The 19,172-nt window shown below is 41.8% G+C and overlaps 1 pseudogene; it reads right to left on the bottom strand.

Moving 5' to 3' along the window:
- Window positions 1-104: 104 nt before the first annotated feature.
- On the bottom strand, window positions 105-17,803 carry LOC103430962 (cytochrome c-type biogenesis ccda-like chloroplastic protein; annotated as a pseudogene).
- Between the last annotated feature and the right edge of the window lie 1,369 nt (window positions 17,804-19,172).

Raw genomic sequence — 19,172 nt, 5'->3', positions numbered from 1 at the left:
ATTGCGACCAAAACACAAAAACCTGGTTTGGTCAAATATGACGTTGAATGCTGATGGGTCTCTTCCTTACAAGATTCACATTCTTTTCACTCTTGCCATCGTACATTTACACATAACTAGATCTATTACGTCATGTACATGTGAAACTGCGAGCAGACAGGGTTCAAAGAAGAACGTAATGCTGCCATTCTGGAAGTGTTTCGACGTTTATTTTCATCAAGCAAATCTCTACATTGCCATTGTAACTGGGAAAAGCCTATGCAAGAAAGTATATACACCCCCTCCTAACAAAACTGCACGCTGTTAAGACAACAAAATTCAAACATGTTAGTGAAAGCCGTGCAGCGACCTCTCAGGTAGTTGAGAAATGAGAAAATAGCTCATACGATGTCCTAGTTGCCTTGCGATGGCCAGAGAATCGCCAAGTGCTCATTAGGAAGGGCATCGATGATGGGGGTGAATGCTTTTCTGTTCCACGGGGGACTGAAATGTACTAACAAGTTTCGAAGAATTAAAAAGCGGAAACTAAGGTATTGAGAACTTACCTGATTGGATTGATCCATGCTGAAAATTTGCGAAATGAAAGCAGGCTCTGCATATGCAAGGGTTTTGCTCAGGAAAACGAAAAACAAAACTTTGAAGCGGAATGTGAACAACTACGGTTTAATCAAGAATTTGAAACAAAATATTGAATGCACTGGTTCACACAGAAACAACTACGATTTAAAGTTGCCAGCATTGCTAGGCAGATTTTCAACAAGTCATGAAATATTTAATATGAGGCCAGTCACCAGAGGGCAGACGAACAGAACAACAAAGAAATATGGCGGAAGCTTTCAGTCCCGGTTCTTTTCTACGGAACTTACGTGCAGTGCTCCAGCAAAAGAAGCAGCGAGAAGTAGAGGAGCAACATAACCACTTGTGTACGTCAAAAGTAAGCTGCCTCCTTTAACGGGGTTCTGCAATAAAGTTTGCCAACTTCAATTAATAACATTTGCAATGTAAACAAACTACAGAAAGGGAAAACTTGAGCTGGCAAAGAGTACTGAGAGCAAGTTAACAAAAACAAAAAGTACTGAAAGCATCAACTTTTGATAAATGACTCCCAACGCTCCGATATGCTCTCTGTTATTATTATTATTATTTTTGCTAACTGTTTTGAATTTGCATGCTGTAAGATGATACCAGAATGAATAAGAAATATACATACATATATATATATATATATATATGAAATACTGGAGATGATTGATTGAGACCAATAAGCAACACTGAAGGAATGTAGAATGACCCTCCTACAACCCAGGCTATTAGAGCGTTCACAAAGGTAAAAATACTGCTTTTTCTATCAGTAATCTGAAGAAAACTGAAAGCTCAAGGGAAATGTCAAACATTTGAGTTTACCTTAGATGTAGCAACATATCCAAGCAGAGTGGCCAGCACTGGCGTACTGCACGGTGAGGCAGCTAAAGCAAATGTAAGCCCATCTAGATATGCTTGCACACCTAATACGTCCAAGTTGAAACTTGTAAGATCATTTGGACAACCAGTTTTATCTAAACCACAAAATTCTAAAAATTTATGGTGGGTAATTACTTGAAGGGAAATTAGCAGCAGCAGCAGCCCGGGGATCAAAATTGCTAAAAAATGAGGGGAGCTGTAGTTCAATTACCTGTAACGTCAACCCATAAGATGATGGCATAGAATAAGGGTTAGCAGAAAATCAGAAAGACCTGGTCAATCAAAGTGATAGATAATATCCAATACACATTCTAGGCGGAATAGAACAACGTTGGCACATGAATGAATATCTCAAGCAAATTCAAGCCTATAATAATAGCTAAACCTGAATCGGTCAAAGGGAACCCCTGCCCTGTTTGTCCATATGCCTTTCCAGCGAATGACGCTCCTATGCCTAAGAGTGCAAGTGGTAGTTGCCAATCCTAATGAGAACGCAATTGAATTCCCAAGAACCTGACCAAAAAGGAACATTAACATCATGCGGTTGTTAGAAATGTGTTCGTGCGTGTGTGTCAATCTGTCAGAGAGAGAGAGAGAGAGAGAGAGAGAGAGTAACAAAGGAAATCAAAAGTAGCAAGTTATCACCCCTGCCTTGCTTTTCCCTGAGCCAAATGGTCCTGTATGATTCCAATAAATTCATATCTTTACACATGATACATGCAAAAGAGCAACCGTCCATCTCCACGCAAAGACAGCCCCTTTCCCCTCATTTGTCTCCATATCCATGAGATAAAAGATATGCTTACCTATGTAACCTAGGGTCAAGCGTACAAGGAGAAAGGCCGGTCACAAGCCCAGCCCCAACAATAATTGCCAAACTGTAAAGACGAACAAGCAATGAGAAACAGTGCATATTCCAAGACACTGAAAGGACTCTATTGAATTATCATTGGGCATAATAAGGACTATCATACGTGGAATTAATTATTTAAAGTCAAAACCATTTAAAGGATAAAATCCCTTATTTGTAGGACACTAAATGCGTGCTTCAGTTGTGGTTTAACAACTGACAAACGTGGAGATTTTTTAGGCTTAGACGATCCCACGATAGTTGGGATGCAGTTGGGTTTATAAGCCTATACAGGAGGTGTCCCTGCTCACGGGAAGATTACATCAAAAACAAGATCTAGAACTATCGCTAGGGTTTTGATATCAGGTTCCTCAGTGAGTAGAAGACTCTATGTGTTGCTGTTTTGTTGCTTGTATCATGACGTCCTCAGGTATGATCATACTCAGACTCCTCAAATATATATATGTATATGTGAATGTTAATTGTGATCCTTGGCAAAGACTAATAAGTTGTAGGTCTAACATTTGGTATCAGAGCAAGGTTAGTCTACTTGGATTCAAAACTGTTTTTTAGTTTAAACATATCACATATAATCCTCAGTTGAAGATTTTTAAGGGAACAAGACTTTGCACCGATGCACAAATGCTTAGAAGATCACATCAAAATGGGATTTTGTCAAGCATTGTTGCATGAATTAGGTCGCAGGACATTGTAATTCATTTATCATAACATACATACTGCTCTCTTCAAAAAGGGAATATATGAATGGTTCGATTAAGTGAATTAGGGCATAGTGGTTATTTTGATATTAAATTGATCTAATTCTTGTCCAAAGACTCGAGTTATGAAGATGTTTAATATTAAATTAAGTAGCTATGTCAATGAAACTTGTAGTAAAGAGTTTCTTGCCCAAAGGTGTTACCTTGTACTGCATGCAATTTTCATTGTTTGTTTCACTAACAAATTAATGACGTCCTCAGTGAATCCCATGTCCCTGAATTTTTCCTCTATCGAGCCGCTCAATGGAGGAAATTACAAAAAATGGAGACAAGATGTTGAGATTATTTTGGGACTGATGGACTACTATTTGGCACTTAGAGAAGATGAGCCAGCACCAGTGGATGCAACTAGCACAGCTGCTCAAAGGTTGAAATTTGAAAAATGGGAAAAAGCTAATCGCATGGCATTACTTGTGATAAAAAGATCAATTGGGGAAGCTGTGAGAGGGGGACTACCTGCCAGTGACAAAGCAAAGAATTTCCTTGAAGGCATTGAGGCAAAGTTCAAGGTCTCTGAGAAAGGAGAGATAGGAAACCTCATGACAATCCTGACTACTCTGAAATTTGATGAAAGTCACACAGTTAGGGAGCACATACTGAAAATGGTGGAGGCAGCGGCAAAGCTCAGTGATCTTGAAGTGCCTATTGATGACTCTTTTGTGGTTCATATGGCTCTTAACTCTCTTCCTGAGAGTTATGAGCAGTTGAAGACATCCTACAATGCTCAGAAAGAAAAATGGAGTTTGAATGATTTGATTTCAATCTGTGTCCAAGAGGAGGCAAGGATGAAACGAGGAAAACAAGAGGTTGTCAATGTGGTGAGCACAGACAAAGGAAAGAAGCACGATGTGTTTTCTGGTAAGCCAAGCAAACCCTTTAACTTTTCTCACTCTGCTGGAAATAATACTCTCTCCTCAAAGGGACCTCAAGGTTTTAGGGTGGATATGGAAAAGGTTAAGTGTTATTTTTGCAAGGAATATGGTCATTTCAAAAGGGACTGTCCAAAACGTAAGAAGTGGGGAAATAAAACAGGTAATAAAACTGAAAATGTTTTTGTTTGTGTTAATATCAATCTTGTTGAAGTCCCTCCAAATTCTTGGTGGTTTGACACTGGTTGTTCGGTGCATATTACCAATTCATTGCAGGGATTCACAAGAAGGGAATTTGCAAGAAATGAAGTCTATGAAGTTCACGTAGGAAATGGAAATAAAGTGGCTGTGGAGGCAATAGGCACTCTAAAGCTCAAGTTGTCAACTAATTTCGAATTAGAATTGTTAGATGTTCTTTATGTTCCTAGTTTAACTAGAAATTTAATTTCAGCTTCCAAGCTTGTAAAGACTGGTTATGCTTTCATTGGCGACGATGAAAGTATAAGGATTTTCAAGAAATGTAATCTCAATCTTTTACTTGGTATTTGTTTGTTGGAAAATGATTTATGGAGATTACATTGTGATGTTGTTACAATTCCAAATTGCATGCAAGTGTCAACAGTTCTTAAAAGTAAAAGATCTTTGGTTAATGAAAAGTCCTCTATGCTTTGGCATAGGAGGCTCGGACACATAAGTCAAAAGAGATTGGAACTTCTAGTTAAAGAGAACATACTGCCAAGGTTAAACTTTATTGACCTGCAAAACTGTGTTGATTGTTGGAAGGGTAAATTAACAAACACAAAGAAAATTGGATCAACAAGGAGTAAAAAACTCTTGGAAATAATTCATTCAGATGTTTGTGGTCCTTTCCCCACTAAAACCATTTGCAAAAATGTCTATTTTGTGACTTTTATTGATGATTTTTCTCGGTATGCTTATGTTTACTTAATATCCGAGAAAAATGAAGTGGCTAGTTGTTTTAAAACATATCAAAATGAGGTAGAAAAGCAACTAGAAACATCAATTAAAATTTTGAGGTCGGACCGTGGTGGAGAGTATTATGGCAGGTACACTGAGGAAGGGCAACAAAAGGTCCAATGGCAAGATACTTGGAGGAAAATGGCATACAAGCTCAGTACACTACTCCCGGCACACCACAACAAAACGGTGTGGCCGAGAGAAGGAATAGAACTTTGAAAGAAATGGTAAGATGCATGATGAGCAGGACCAATCTTCCAATGTTCTTGTGGGGAGAAGCACTTAAGATGGCAAACTATATTTCAAACCGTGTACCGAGCAAATCAGTGAATAAAACTCCTTTTGAGTTGTGGACATCGAGGAAGCCAAGCCTCAACCATCTTCATGTGTGGGGCTGTTTGGCAGAGGCAAAAATGTATAATCCAACAGAAAGGAAGCTTGATTCAAGAACAGTGACTTGCCATTTCATTGGTTTTCCAGAAAAATCAAAAGGGTACAGATTCTTCTCACCGAGTTTATCCACAAGGATTTTTGAAACTAATAATGCTAGGTTCATTGAAGATCAACAATCTAGCAATGAAGGTTTGAAAGAAGTGGTTTTTGAAGAAGAAGATTTGATTAGTTCGTCATCTTTCAAAGAAACTCCAATGCATGCTGACACAATTGATTTTGGGGACGTGGGAATTCTAAGCCATGTTGATTGCATGGATCAGCATGAATTGGTAGACGTGCAGCCACAAATATTAGAAATGCAAGATAATGCTCAACAAATCACCATGCAGCAAGTTCCAGTGCAAAGGAGGCAGTCACAAAGAAGTAGAAGGTCTCCATTCTCGAATGACTACTTAGTATATGTGGGAGAGGTTGAGCATGAGGAAGGAATTGACAATGATCCAATCACGTACAATCAAGCAATTAATTGTGATAAAGCTAATGACTGGAAGGCTGCAATGAAGGACGAAATGGATTCGATGTACTTCAATGAAGTTTGGGAATTGGTGGAAAGAGACGAATATATAAAACCCATAGGATGCAAATGGGTTTTTAAGACAAAAAGGGACTCTAGTGGGGCAGTTGAAAGGTATAAAGCGAGGCTGGTTGCAAAGGGTTACACACAAAAGGAGGGTTTGGATTACTCGGACACATTCTCCCCAGTTTCATCAAAAGACTCACTCCGAGTCATTCTTGCCCTAGTTGCACATTTTGATCTTGAGCTTCACCAAATGGACGTTAAAACGGCGTTCCTTAATGGAGTTCTCGATGAAAATATTCACATGGTACAACCACCTGGTTTCGTTAAAGAGAACAATGAGCACATGGTATGCAAACTAAGGAAATCGATCTACGGGTTGAAACAAGCATCGAGACAATGGTTTATGAAGTTTGATGAAAAATTCACTGGTTTTGGATTTGTTGAGAACAAAATCGATGACTGTTTGTATCTCAAAGTGTGTGGTTCCAAGTTTATTTTCCTTGTCTTGTATGTCGATGATATTTTGTTAGCAAGTAATGATCTAAACTTGCTGATAGATACCAAAAGGTTGCTGTCAAATACTTTCGAAATGAAAGACATGGGTGATGCTACTTTCGTGCTTGGAATAGAAATAATTAGGGACAGGAAAAGGTGCTTACTAGGGATCTCGCAGAAATCTTACATAGAAAAGGTCCTGAAAAGATTCAATATGGAGAGTTGTGCAAAAGGTGAAGCCCCAATGAGCAAAGGAGACAAGTTTAACAAATCTCAATGTCCTCAGAATGATATTGAAAAGCAAAGCATGTCCAACAGACCCCATGCTTCACTTGTTGGAAGTTTAATGTATGCACAAGTTTGCACGAGGCCGGATTTGGCTTTTGCAGTTAGTGTGCTTGGGAGATTCCAAGCAAACCCAGGGGAATATCATTGGACTGCCGCCAAGAAGGTTGTTCGATACTTGCAAAGGACCAAATCCTACATGTTAGTATATGGTAGGATTGAAAGGTTGGAAGTGATTGGTCATTGTGACTCAGATTTTGCGGGATGTGAGGATGATCGAAGATCAACGAGTGGGTATGTTTTTCTAATGGCTGGAGGTGCTATTTCTTGGAGAAGTGCAAAGCAGAAAACTTTGGCTACTTCAACAATGCAGGCAGAATATATTTCATGTTTTGAAGCAACCCAACAAGCCATGATGTTGAAGAATCTTATTTCAGAAATGAGGATAGTTGACACAATTGCGAAGCCACTTGTAATATATTGTGACAATAAAGCTGTTGTGTTCTTCTCTAAAAACAACAAGAAATCTTATGCAGCTCGATTAATGGATGTCAAGTATCAATCAGTCAAGGAGAAGGTGAAGGCGGGAATGGTGTCTATAGAACACATTGACACTACTTTAATGTTGGCTGATCCCCTTACAAAACCGTTGGCAGTGGGAGTTTTCAAGAATCATGTGGCAAACATGGGCGTGGTTGAATCCTTTGATTCAGCTACCGTATGGAAGTAAGGGTTATCTTTCATTTGATTTCATCTTTTGTTAAAAAAAATAAAAATAAAATGAAATAAATAAAGCTTGAATTCATGTACTCTTGAATTTGACCATGTTAATGGTTGAGGTTTCATTTCAGCTATTGTATATATGTACAAATATATGTATGCAATATATTGAAATGTTGTGGACTGATGAAAGATTCGGACTAAATGTGCTTGGTATTATAAGCATTCCATTGGAGCTAAACAAAAGCTTGACAATGGTGGACTGCTCTGATCAGTGGGAGCATGGAAACAAAGTTTTGAATTTGTTTCGGTAATTATATCATGCATAAATTATTTTGGGTGATGTGATCTTAGGGTGCTTGTACGAGTTGATGTATAAGATTTTCTAAGGTTCATTTCTTTGAAATAATTTATGGCAGATATGCAAAGGGATTAATGGTTGTGTTGACAAAAGTGATCACTAAGGGATTAATACGTTGATAAAGGATATGATCAGTGATAATTCAAGTGGGAGAATGTTAGGACTCTATTGAATTATCATTGGGCATAATAAGGACTATCATACGTGGAATTAATTATTTAAAGTCAAAACCATTTAAAGGATAAAATCCCTTATTTGTAGGACACTAAATGCGCGCTTCAGTTGTGGTTTAACAACTGACAAACGTGGAGATTTTTTAGGGTTAGACGATCCCACGATAGTTGGGATGCAGTTGGGTTTATAAGCCTATACAGGAGGTGTCCCTGCTCACGGGAAGATTACATCAAAAACAAGATCTAGAACTATCGCTAGGGTTTTGATATCAGGTTCCTCAGTGAGTAGAAGACTCTATGTGTTGCTGTTTTGTTGCTTGTATCATGACGTCCTCAGGTATGATCATACTCAGACTCCTCAAATATATATATGTATATGTGAATGTTAATTGTGATCCTTGGCAAAGACTAATAAGTTGTAGGTCTAACAACTGAATCATCAAAAATACAAATGTGAATGAAGACGTGATTGTGGGAGTGAACCTAGAGAAACTGAGGGCTGATAGCTGGTCTTGAACAGCTTCATTAGCTTCCTGTCCAGCAGAAAATAGGAATCCTCCAAACCATTCTCCAGGGCCTCCATCAGCTAAGGTATACATTGAAACAGCACCTTCCTGACTCGGAAGTGAATTCTAATTCCTGAGATTATATATGATAGGTAAAATTGGGAATTTTTTTATACAAATTTTAATAATAGCTTGACCAATACACAGACAAATGTTTAATTTTTGGATCGTTAAATCTAAACAATTATCATAAAACAGCAGAACTAAAAAAACTATAAGGAAGCACATTCTCACCGTTATTTTCTCCGTGCTAGCCTTTGCCATGTCTGTGGAGATCAAATTCGCCGCTGAAACAAATATCATAAAAAATTATCACAGTTACAAGCAAGTTTATAGAGTTCATGGAATCGCAATGAATAAACTAAATATCAACAGTAACACGGTGCGCTGAATAACAGCTAATTTCACACAGTTTGAAGAGTATAAATATTCACAAATTCTATACGGTATCCAGAAGACAAAGGAATTAAAAAAGCTCCTATGTCTCTACATTTGAAGTTAGACCCTTTCATTATAGATATGAAAGTTCATTGGTTCACTTCTTTGGAAGAGAAAAAAAAAAACAGATGCAATAGAAAGATAAGTTAATCCATATTAAGCGGAGCTGTGAAAGAGAAAGGCTTGTTACCTGCCATGGAATTTACCAATGTCATAAATGGGAAGCTGCTACTTGTATCAGTATTTGCCAATGATGCCAGATCTTGGCAAGCATTCTGAGGTGTACAACTAGAAGCAGGTCCCTTCAGCATTCTGGTGGGTACCATATATTTTTTACCTTCAACACACAAATTTGAGAAACAATTATGTTACAATACTGCCATGCTTGCAGCTTGAAATAGTGAAATAAATAATGCCATGACTGCCGCAATGATTGATAGCCAAATTCATCTGCACAAACAATAATTAGTATACAAAAGATAGAACGCTAAAATGAAACACTGAAAGATATGAGCGGGCACCCAGAAAATTGTTCGGCTATATTTTCAATCATTAGAGGATTTTAGCAGAGTCTCAAACTTTTTGCCTTTACCTCAACTTTTTCGTATTTGGTTCACACAGCAACAGTCAAAGCAAGCTCGCAAGCGATGGCGGGGAAAGATCACCACCACAAACTGTGGAAGAAATAATGAAATATCACCACCCACATGCGCGCGGGATTTAAACATGGATGATACACTTGAGGACACCCCACCCCCACCAACACCGCACCCCAAACGCTGCCACGTTCAACTCATTAGAATATCAACGGCTCCCGAAACACCAAAGCCCCTTTAATTTCGTCTCTTGTCCGGGCGACCACACCCTACCATTCTCCTCGTATCGCCCTTGTTGTCATTAAAATGGCTCTCACTCATATATATACTCACTGTCCTTATCTTTCACCACTCTTTCTGTCACTCTCGCTCTCACTGCATCTTTACCTCTCTCTCTCTCTCTTTCTCTCTCTCTCTCAAATGGCATCATCATCGTTTTCTGGTCGGTGCTTTTTCTGCATGGGCAGGACGGAGGATTTCATAAGGGGATGGCGGCTGAGAAACGGCTCAACCGCCGCTCTGTGCATCAGATGCGGGTGAGGCCATTCTTCCTTTTACATTTCTGTTTGTCTAAAGGCTTTCTTTCTTGTTCTTTTTTTGTTCTGTTTCGTTAAATTAGATTTTTTTTTTGTTTGGGGGAGGGGAATGGGTTGAAAGTTTTGGATCTGTGCTTTTTGATAGGGTGATATATGTGGTCTCCAGGTTGAACATGATTTGATGCTAGATATGTTGGGTTGTTAATTGTCATGATGTTGTAACGTTGTTTACTCTTAATTTGGAGAAAAATTGTTGATCTTTTTGTGATAATTTTGGATTATTTATTCTAATGGATTGACATAAAAACAGCTAGCGTAATCACCTAAGATTTCTAAGCTGAGGCTTGATGCATGCAAGTGGTGGATCGTCATGGTGGAAGGGGTTTCCTCTTTAACCATAGAGCTCTGAATTAAAATTCCTCACCTGCTCTTAGTGTAGCTTAGAGATATAAGGAATATCACTTTTAATAAACAAAAAATTTGAGACTTATTAGGGCATGGTATGGTCATTTCAAATCTGTCTTTAGCCCTTGATCATTAGGTTAGGTATATATGAAATTATTTGAAGAAAATGTTTCATTTCTTTATGCAAGAACTATTGGTTCGAACAAAACCAAGGATTACATTTGAGGTTCATGCATGGAATATTGAGCAAGTAGAAGTAGTTTATATCAGCCAATTTTGCACCAGAAATAGTATCCTAGCCTATTGGTGTCCTGATAACACCATCCTCATTCCCGAAAAGGTTCAAAACAGTTGACCAGGAATGCTACAGTTTTCCGTGGAATGGAGTAATCCTTAAATGGAACGGCTATGGTTCCTGGAATTTCATATCCCGTGAAGCCAATGCTACCTTAGATTTTCGATACAGGACATTGATCTTCAAACTCGGAATTGTTGGTGTCTTCCATATAAATCTTTGGTCGCTCTACTCCGAATCCAACTACTGGCTTTAAGGTGTTGACATGTTAGTTGGAAGTCCTTTAGCTCCAAGGCTTTACCTTAAGCCTGACTTACAAGCAAGAGGACTAACTACAAGGGATATTCTCTAGAATGTCGCTACCCGTTGTATTGGTTTCATGTACAAGTATTGTGGAGCAAAAAATATTCACTAGGCGACACGTGGACTTTTGGACATAAGAGGACAAAAATACCCTTGAGGCATACCGGGATTCCTACGCGCGAGCAGTGGGCAATCATTTTTCAACCAAGTCAAAAGTGCCCAAAATAGGTATCAACTTAAAACCTAATTTATTCATATATTTCCCATTTCATTATTTAGCTAATCAATTAGCTAAATAATATACTTATTCCTTTCATATTTCCTAAAATCATAATAATTGACTAATTAAGGGATTAATTACCTAATCAATCCCTTAATTATCAATTTGAAACATCCACTCAAACCTAAAAATACTAAAGGGCCGGCTATCCCATTCAAAACCTAATCCATTACCTTTTTTCTACCTTTTCCCACCATTTCTTCCTTTTTATTAGCCAATCAATACCATAATTACCAAAACATTTCCTTTCATATTTAATTAGCCAATTAATTGGCTAATTAAACCAAAAAATAAAACCTAAAATTCCCACCTAGTAGCCGGCCACATTTTCTGCCTAAAGTTAACCTACCTAGCCCTATAAATAGGTACCTATTTTCACCAAGGAGGAAATTCCAACATTTTGGCAAAAATCTCAAAATTCTCTAAACACTCTTTCTCTCTAAATTCTAACTTTGGCATCGGAGGTTCTTCGGCCAAAGCCCCCCCCATTCATCGTGGGCGCGTGAGGCTCTTGGCCTTAACCTAAGGTGTTAATTGTTTTGTAGGTGCAAAATTGTCCAAGATCAAGGAGGAAGAAATTTGCATCCACAAATTAGTGCTTTCATTGAGAGTTGAAATCCATACTCGTAGAGGACCCTCGCACAAAAAGGTTTTTTCTCTATTTTCTAGTCCATTTGAATATTTTTCATACGTTCTTATTATTAGATTTTTTTTTTACTTGCAAAGTTTCTTTGATAAAACGTATAAGAAAAATATAATGGCTAGAAATTTAGAAAATTCCACAAGTGAAAATTCTAATATTCAAGAAATGGGATTGCGGAGATCCGTGAGGCTAAATGCGACAATAAGTGGAGCGGCACCACCACCACGAGTTTCCACCATGGGAACCACCGCGGTGGCTACCTCGGTAGTCACCCGTGGCGAGGTCCATGGTGCCTTCACCACGGCCCGAGCCGTGCCATCCAAGGCTCACGGCACCAAGGCCTCGACCAAATCCATGTCACTCCAAGCCCAACGTGAATTCAACGCGTTGCCAAGCCAAGCCCAAACCTCGCACCCATGTGCATCACACTCCGAGCAGCCTGCTCCAATCGAGCAGCCCACTCTCGTGGCCCAACCTGCTCTCACAGCCCAGCCTGCTCTCGTGGCCCAGCCTGCTCTCGACGAGCAGCCTACTCCCGTGGTCCAGCCTGTTCCAGCCGAGCAGCCCACTCCCGTGGCCCAGCCTGCTTCCGCCGAGCAGCCCACTCCCGTGGCCCAGCCTGCTTCCGCCGAGCAGCCTACTCTCGCAGCCCATCTTGCTCTCGAGGCCCAGCCTGCTCATGCGGCCCAGTCTGCTCCCGTGGCTTTCCAAGCAACCCAAGTCGGCCCAAGACTATCTTAACCATCTGGACCTACCATCGAGCCGGGGACATTCTCACCATATTTTTTCACGGATTTGACATTTCCCAACTCAAATCTCGCGCCCGGAGTCTACCACCCTTCCATTGCCCAAGAAGACACATTCCTTCCAAGCTCTTCCAACCCAAATGGAGAACAACACTTGTCACGACAGGTCATAGAGTTGACAAGCGTCCTCGCACAGCAGACGACCTTGGTGAACCGGCTCTTGCAACGCACCGAGATGCAACGTGCCCCAGACGAGATGTTCCGAAGTAGGACAAGGGCAGACAAAGAACCTCTCAAGCAGCGTCCCGGTAAGCAGCCACTTGACCAGCCATGAACGGAGCGTTCAGGCAGTATACACTCCCGATTGGGCCCCCGAGATAGCGTATACTCCCGTCTTAGAGCGTGGAGGAGCGTGCACTTTCGACTAGGCCCACAAACGAGCATACATTCATGGTTAGGGTCACACTCCGATAGTTAACATGAGCAGCCTTCCAGGCGAAGTGTTCATTTGCGGCTAAGCCCGCAAGGAGCATCATCCACCTCACATCGGAGTAGGCAGCCCGATGGACGGAGAGAAGCAGTCACTCAATCCAGCTCAAGTTCAACCAGCAACTTGCGAAGAACTCGTTCGCCTGCTAGGAACGCACCATATGCACTGCATCCGCGGCATAGACGAGCCAAACACATGGAAGAGCAGCCTAGACCAGCAAGTCATGGCTGGGGGCAGCCGAGAGCTCCGCTACCCCAACAAAGGCAAATTCAGGAAAAAGTATAGAGACTTTTGACCAAGCGATTGCATGATTTCCAACGCAATGAGGTCACCGACGAGGCACTACGACGGAACATGACCAACATAAGCAGGTCACCCTTCACGGACGAGATCGAGCAGGCAGAGCCTCCACGCGATTTCAGCATGCCACATTTCACATCTTTCAAAGGGGATGAAGACCCGGAGAGACACTTAAAGCGCTACCGAAGCGCAATGATCCTTTATCGAAACAACGATGATCTCATGTGCAAGATATTCGCCACCACTCTACAAGGCGAGGCGCAAGATTGGTTCTACACCCTGCCGCCACAATCCATCTGAAATTTCTATGAACTTTCTTTGGTTTTCACCAAAGAATATTCATCATATCGCTCGATAAAAAAGAAGTCTGACCATTTGTTCGACGTCAAGAAGAACCCAAAGGAGTCGCTTCGCGACTATGCGAGGAGGTTCAAAGTAGAGAAGGCAAAAATAGTCGGATGCAACGACTCGATAGCTAGAGCAGCCTTCCAAAAAGGACTTCCAACAGACCACCCGCTATTCAGAAAATTGATCATGAAAGAAGATCTAACTCTGGCAGACTCTTTTGCTTTGGCAGAGAAGCATGCACTCTGGGATGAGGCTCGCCAATGCACATTCAAGGACTTGAAGAAGTACCCGACATCACCTCCATAGTAGCAACGGAGGACTTATTCGCATGTTGATGGTATCTAAAGTAGCAATAAGCTCTACCATCATGCGAGAAAAGCTGGGGGCCCGACTACCTGTATTCTATAGTTACCTGTATTCTACAGTTCAAAAGCTCTTCTCGATGCTATTAAAAATTCAAAAGCTAACTTTGGCGATAGTTGTTGTAACTCAAAAGCTTAAGTTTTACCTTCAAACGCACGCAGTCATCATCATGACGCATTATTCCGCCTAATCCAAACATGCGACGATAAAGGCATAGACCCTGGCAGATGCAAAGTTTTCTAACGAACACAACAACTCGGCCCAAAAGACACGCCAATGGCAGACGAACACTAGAAGGAACACTCAAAAGCAAGTTTTATTCTCGTCGCCCCAGAAGATTTAACTCTAGAGTGGCCTAATACTGGAAGTTGAGCGTCTCCTGCTACATGTAACATGGCCCCAGCTCCACGGCTCCCTACCGCGCCTTCAACCCTAGCCTTGACAACGCAACAGAACGGCCCAACGGCGCCCCGAAGGCAGCTGAGCACACTTTAGCCACACCTGCTCCCTCAATGGAGATTTCTAGCGTTTGCATGTCGATGACGCATCCAACTACAAAAGCTCGTGAGCAGCCGTGGTTCTTGCCACCCCAGACGTTTCAATGCTCGAGCAGGCGATCACTCTAAGCTTCAAAGCATCTAACAACGAAGCAGAGTACAAAGCCCTACTAGCAGGCCTTCGAATGACAAAAGACTTGGCGGTGAAAAGCTTTCAATTTATTCCGATTCCCAGCTAATCACCAGCCAGACTATTAGGGGCAAAGGCATGACGATCGTGGCAACCGATTACTTCACCAAATAGGTAGAAACAAAACCCATGATGACCACGATTCAGACGGACATAGAGCGTTTCATATGGAGGAACATCATTTGTCAATATGGCATCCTTTAATCCATCGTCACCGACAACGGCCCGCAATTCATGGGCAAAGATTTGGTGAAATTCTTCCAAAAATATGGCATCAAGCAGCACATGTCTACGCCAAGATATTCTCAAGGCAATAGGCAGGCCAAAGTATCCACCAAGATGATCCTCGACTGTCACAGGAAATCCCCCACTAGTAAGAAAAGAAAATGGCCAGATGAACTCCCTAGATGTCTATGGGCATATCGCACCACCAAAAGACGAGCAACCGAAATGAGATGGCCACAAGCTTAAATCTGGCAGAGGAGAAGTGCGAGTAGACTTCACTCGCATCGCAGCTTACCAGCAGAAATTCCAGCCCAGAGATCTAGTCCTAAGAAAAGCCTTCATCATTGCCCATAGAGAAGGTCCGTACAAAATCAGCAGAGTAGGCGGCAAGAGTAATTACACCCTCGTCACCATGAAACGATAAAATGATCGAAAAGTAGTGGAGCGCCTACAATCTGAAGAAGTACCGTGTGTGACCTCCCACTACATAAAAGCCCGAAGGCTCAAAAAGGTCGACGGGCACCACCTCACAAGCTGAGGACTATCCAGTTGTTATGCAATTCCTACCTTACAGCTAAGTTCTCGTTCGTTTCACTCGTTTTTCAATGAGGAATTTAGAAGTAATCACAACTTGGCTCGGCTGCATGCTTACAACAACTAATCACTCATGCACTTCAAAAGAAGACTGCGCCCTTCTTAGGGACTCATCGCAGGAATTGCGCCCCCCGAGGGACCAACCATGCTCTCCAGTACGAGAGGGTAAACCAATTCCCCGACACCCATATGGTTTAGCTCTCCAAGACGAGAGGATAAATTTTACACTCCGAATATCCAGACGTGGATGAGCCTGGCTGCCCTAGTGTAACTAGATGCACGATGACTTGCGCCGGGATTCCTAGAAGTAGCCACAATGGTATTTTTCAAGGCTTAGCTAACTAAAGGATTTTGGGTCTCTTGGCCTAATCCGCGGGGAACTGGGCCCTAGAGACGGAGGGGGCACATTACGCAGTACGCCCTATAGACGGCTGCTCTGGAACCCTAAAGCTGCTACCGAGTGCACTAAGGTAGCCTACGGATTCCGGAAGACTGCCTACGGCTTGGCCTTCGAGCAGTAAAGCAGCGCTAGACTTATACAACCACACATTCTTGTGAAAGGTTAAACAAGCTAGCGCGCATATACGAAGTTTTATCCACTGCCAACATGCTACGTAGTCGATAAGCTTCACCTCTGCCAAGCGTGGAACAACCTACACCAAGTCCTAAAGTGTTGTGATACTTGCTACGCAACCTACAGAATTGAAAAGTCAAGGTTAACAGCCTAGTGGTTACGCGGACTTGTCTGCTTCTGTAAGTAAGGCATCCGGCTACCAACCCTATGGCTAACAACTTTGCAAAGTTCTACACCAACACCTACGGCTGCATAGGCTACGCGAGCTTGTCTGCTTATAAAAAAGTAGCATGCCTGCCACTGGTCTATCAAGTCTAAAGGTTAGGGCATGAACAAAAGAAGCGAAGATGAAGAAAAACGAAGGAAAACATGTTTATAAATAACTAGCAAAGGCCAAAGGAGTTCAAGCAAAACAAGAGCTACAAGGAAAAACAAAGAAAATCCTAAAGGCTACCTAGAATACTACACTACAGCAGCTTGGACATCCCGCGACTACTCGGTCGCCACACCTTCAGCAGCATTAACGCTCTTAGCAGCGGCATCATCCGACGCTTCACCCCCGGCTGCCCCAGCCTGGACACTAACTTCTCCAACTACTTCACCAATGGAAGCCTTAAAAGTAAAAGCAAGCAAGTCTTCCGGAGAAATGGAGAAGGTCTTAAAACCTCAAGCCCATCCTTCTCACCCTTCAGCTGCTCATTCTTCTTAAGCAGACTAACACGGATGCGTTGCAGCTCATCCACTCAATTTTTAGCATAAGCAACGAAACGAAGCTCAGAAACTGCAAACTTAAGATCTTGAATATGAGAGAAGTGGGGGCATAAATATTAGACCCCTTCAAAGCAACGAGCTCAGAATCTGCCATAGTATTTGCCATCTCCTTAGCAGCCTTGCTATATTTGCATCATAGCAAGCAGAGCGGTCCTTCTATATTGAGTCGTATGTTTCGCAAACGAGCTTGGGCAAACAACCTTTCTGACGCCATCAACAAACTTGGCACAAGCATCCATGTTTTCAAGAGATCTGGTTTCAAAAGCACATAGATCTCAGCAGCCTCCCCAGAAGCAGGTTTAATGGATTTCTCACAGCTGCCTACGCGATCAGTCTCCTCATTCCCAACAGGCGAATCAGTTTCAGCAGCTAAGGAATGGGCCTTGGCGCCACTTTAACAGTAGAGTCCACCTTCTCACTTTTCATAATAGCAAGCCTCTCCAAAGGTGAACTGGACTTAGCTCCCAACAGACGTCTTGGTACAAAATTCGGCACTAAGGGCATGACAAGACCTTTATGCCGAACAATCCTATCAGCAATCGTACTAGCCATTCTTGACATGGCAGGCGCCACATGCTCAGATCTAGCAGCCTCATTTTTCGTCCCCTTGAAAAAAGTCAAGTCAATCACAAGCCTGGAGGTAGTCGGTAAACCAGCTCGAGCAGCGAAAGAAGTCTTTGGTTTTTTCTCAGCCGGCATCTCTTGAGCAAGCAGAGAAGATCCATTCTCCCACCTTCAGTTGCAGCAGGATCCACAACGGTGATTGGACGAGCCAGTGCATCCACTTTGATCCTATTCACCTCTTTTTTTTTGGAGCATCCCACGTTTCTCCTGACGAAAAGAGTTAAAGTAGCCAATGTCATTCGTGGTACCTAGCAGGGAAGTTCAACCCAACATTCTAGCAGCTCATGAGGACCGCAACCTCTTCATTTTCTCTCAATCACCGGCCTAGCTCGCGTCATGTCCAAAAGCCTAAAAGGACATAAGCCATGTGACTTGCCTAGCACTGCGCCCCAGTGCCTCAATCCGAGGCCCCAGCCACACAAGCTGCCCTTGGTTCTAGCCAAGTCGAGCAGCTTAAAGCAGTGGTCCCTGCCACAATACCTCCTCGACCCATGCCGAGTCAACTCCTGGCCTATGCCAGCTGACGTGCCGCACCACCCCGACGGCTGCCCCGCGGTAGCACCATCCACGAAGAAGACAAAGAAATCAACGAAAGATGGTCCTTTGCACGGGTAAGATGTAGAAGATTGCTAAAGGAGAGGGAACAAATATCCTCTAAGCCATCTCTCTCTTGTAGGGTAGAATAAATCGCTCTCCAAAGTTGATTTAATAACCCACTTAAGGTGGATTTAAATAGGCTTTGAGAGAAATTTATTTCCCTTTCCTAGAAGGGCCTAATTTCCAATTAAAGAGAGAATCAACATCAAAATAAGAAGCAATCATACGTTTCCTAAAGCAAGAAGATCTCTACACCTGCTGCCCTTTCCTACGAGCAGCCCAACAGGTGTGGGGGCATTTGTGGAGCCAAAAATATTCACTAGGCGACACGTGGACTTTTGGACATAAGAGGACAAAAATACCCTTGAGGCATACCGGGATTCCTACGCGCGAGCAGTGGGCAATCATTTTTCAACCAAGTCAAAAGTGCCCAAAATAGGTATCAACTTAAAACCTAATTTATTCATATATTTCCCATTTCATTATTTAGCTAAAAAATATACTTATTCCTTTCATATTTCCTAAAATCATAATAATTGACTAATTAAGGGATTAATTACCTAATCAATCCCTTAATTATCAATTTGAAACATCCACTCAAACCTAAAAATACTAAAGGGCCGGCTATCCCATTCAAAACCTAATCCATTACCTTTTTTCTACCTTTTCCCACCATTTCTTCCTTTTTATTAGCCAATCAATACCATAATTACCAAAACATTTCCTTTCATATTTAATTAGCCAATTAATTGGCTAATTAAACCAAAAAATAAAACCTAAAATTCCCACCTAGTAGCCGGCCACATTTTCTCCCTAAAGTTAACCTACCTAGCCCTATAAATAGGTA

This window comes from Malus domestica, chromosome 03, assembly GCF_042453785.1.
Source record: "Malus domestica chromosome 03, GDT2T_hap1".
Lineage (NCBI taxonomy): Eukaryota > Viridiplantae > Streptophyta > Magnoliopsida > Rosales > Rosaceae > Malus > Malus domestica.
Note: the sequence above shows the minus strand (reverse complement) of the source record. Positions and strands in the feature narration are given on the sequence as shown.